This window comes from Notamacropus eugenii, chromosome 5 (genome assembly GCF_028372415.1).
Source record: "Notamacropus eugenii isolate mMacEug1 chromosome 5, mMacEug1.pri_v2, whole genome shotgun sequence".
Classification (NCBI taxonomy): domain Eukaryota; kingdom Metazoa; phylum Chordata; class Mammalia; order Diprotodontia; family Macropodidae; genus Notamacropus; species Notamacropus eugenii.
Window position 1 is genome coordinate 13939934 of NC_092876.1, and position 3033 is coordinate 13942966.

General features: G+C 46.7%; 1 long non-coding RNA gene across 1 annotated transcript; it reads left to right on the top strand.

Moving 5' to 3' along the window:
* Window positions 1–582: 582 nt before the first annotated feature.
* Window positions 583–3033, top strand: LOC140503495 (uncharacterized). The gene is made up of 4 exons (XR_011966806.1): window positions 583–1184; window positions 1865–2128; window positions 2239–2276; window positions 2676–3033. It is a non-coding gene; the product is annotated as an uncharacterized lncRNA (long non-coding RNA).

Here is a 3033-nt window from a genome sequence, read left to right on the forward strand (position 1 = left end):
CTTAAAGGAAACATGAAGAATCAGAAATGGCAGAAAAACAACTGAACAACCAAAATGAGACTCAGACAGGGCAAGTGAATGGCCCATGGTCACTCAGAGGCAGAGCAGAAACTTGACTCAGTTGTCCTAACTCCCAACACTATGTTCTTCTCTCACAGGATCTCTCCCCAAGCCTTCCCTCTCAGCTCTCCCAGGCCTTGTGGTGGAGCCCGGGATGCATGTGACTTTCCAGTGCCAACAGCCCCCTCAGATATTCCTTTGGAGGGTGACATTCACTCTGCTGAAGCTGGAGACCCCTCAGGCCTTGCAGAGCCAGAGCCCAGCTGGGATGTCAGCTGACTTTCCCCTCCTCTATGTGAGGGTCCAGGATGCTGGCAACTCCAGCTGTCTCTCCCAGGAAATGATGGATCTATACCAGGTGTCTGAGCCCAGTGAGGTCCTAGAGATCTGGGTGACACATGAGGTTGTCTTCAGGTTCAAAAGGCATAATATAGAGGTTTGGGACTCGAGCTTGTTTGGGGGACCAGGAATTCAGAGGGGGAATATTCTGGTCTCTTTGATATCATGAGGTGGAGGCTGAGACAAGGGCTGAAGGTCCCTATGGAAGGGGAGAACAAAGTTGGAAGGATGGATCAGCTCAGGTGCTACTAGAAACTGAAGGGATAATGATGGAAGGAAGAAACGCCTCCTCATTTCCAGGTGGGCTCAGAGAACATCTGAGGTTTAGCATCCATGCTTCTCCAGGGAAGGGCCTTTGAGCAAGGAATGACCAAAGAGCCAAAGACAGTGAGAGCTGATGGTCAGGGAGTTTTTCAGGGACCTCTCAGCTCTTGCTTTCCCCACACCCACATTATGACTGTACAGGGCTCTTGAGGATCTCTGGCATCTCTTTGCAATTCCAGATGCACTCCCCAAGCCTTTCCTCTCAGCCTGGCCTCAGACGGTGTCAGGAGCCAATGTGACCCTCCTGTGTCGAGGGCCCTCGTGGAGTAGTACCTTTGTTCTGTATAAAGACAGAGATGACAAAAACCTGCCAACCATGGATAACACTCAAGATGGGGCAAAGTTCACCCTCAGTCATGTGACCTCTGAGGACTCTGGCAATTACAGCCGCAGCTACCAACTCAACACCAATGGAAGTCTTTGGATACAACACAGTGACCCCTTGCAGCTTATAGTGAAAGGTGAGAGGAAAAAACCCAAGGGACCCACAGGAGGTGCCATTGACCACTCCCTCCCTCCCCATTACAAGAAAATGAAATAAAGGCTTTGGCTGTAGCCAAGAGATACAATGTAAGAGATGACAGTAACTTTGAAATTTTCCTGAATTCCAGGCTCATAGAGACCTTGGCTGTGAGTTGCTATATGAGACTTCCCCCCTCACACTTCCCTGGGAACCATATATTTCTATCCTGATTTCGGGTTTCTCAACCTAATTCCAAGGGATAAGCCCACTCTGAGCAGCATTTTTGCCAAACAGTTGGATGCTGATGGTGATGGGTGTTTCTAGAAGGATATAAGGGGAGAAAGTATGAGGACAATTTCTGGGGCAAGGTCAGGGTCTCCTAAGGACAGTGATTTATGAAGACTTTTCTCTCTCCACCATTATAAATTCAGAGCCCAGTAACACCCTCACCATCACCCTCAACTGTATTTCCTTCCTTCCTTCCTTCCTCCTCCTCCTCCTCCTTCTCTGCCTTCTCTTGTTGACAGACCTCTGCCAAGGATCCATCCCTATGGGTGAGACACAGTTGTACACCTTAGTTTCTTTAACAATAGAAATGGGTAAGAATTGTGACCTCTATTTCCTCCTTTGAGACCTTTCCTGACCATGTTTCTTTCCTTCCAATATCTCTCTCCACAGGGTCTTTTCAAGAAGACAGCCCAAAGAGGTAAGGTGACTTAGCTCCTCTTCCATAGTCCCCTGCTCCTTCCTTGCCAAGTAATCTGGACCCTGTTCATGGACAGAATCCTTAGTGAGGAGGGGCTGATTACAGAACCTCACAGGCTGAACTCCCTCCTCCGGTCTTATTTCCACCGTCTATCAACTGGTGTCTTTGTTGTCCTTGTCTTTGTTGGAGTACCTGCCTGCCCCATCAGCCTGAAGCCCTCAGAGTGGAGAACCTGTGTAAGCTATCTGGGAAGGAAGGGATATGTTAATGGGCCAGGGGATTTGGATTGTGGAAGGGGGTCCTGATCTTGGGACTGTTGGAAAAATGAAATTTCCCTCCACCTCAGATACAGAAGCGGTCAAGGAGAGATCAGGAGAAACATTGGTGAGTCTGCCCATCCTTCCCTCCACCTGGAAAAGCCTCTTCATCCTTGACCCCAATCATTCCTGACAGGCTCTAGGCCCAGGGTTGGACGACTTCTTAATCCCTTACCAATTTTTCTTCTAGTCATTCAATGTGGGGCTTTTTAATTTTGGATCCCTTAACTTAATATAACAAAAATTAATTTGTTAAATATCTCAATAATTGTATTTCATTATCATTTATTTCCTTTTAATCCTATGGAGTTCATTTCATTAATTCAGTAATTAAAGGAACGATTCTGAGAAGACATCCATAGTTTTCACCAGACAGGCTGTCAAAACACTCATGACACACCAACAGATTAAGAACTCCTGCTCCAAAGGCACTCACTGTGTCCTCACTCTTGTATTTTTCCTTCAGGTCCTCATGGTTGAAGACCCCAGGAAGTAACCTATGCTCAGATGATCATAAGAATCTTGAATAAGAAGAAATTGAAACCCATGGAGAAAGCCACAGAGCCAACACTCCATGTCCCTGTCCTTGGGAACTGAGAGTTTGGGCAGTTTTCCCAAAGGAATTCTCTCCTTTTCTGTCTTCTTCCATGTTCTCTATTCTCCCTCATTCCCCAGTTTTCTTGTTTTTTAGTACATTTTCTTTACATTCCCATCACTGAGGAGCCATGATGACTATTGTGGTTTTCCATTAGGGCCTAGAGTTGTGCAAGCCAAGTGCAACCTTCTAAAATCAAAAACTCACAAGGTACACACAGAGTAGAAGG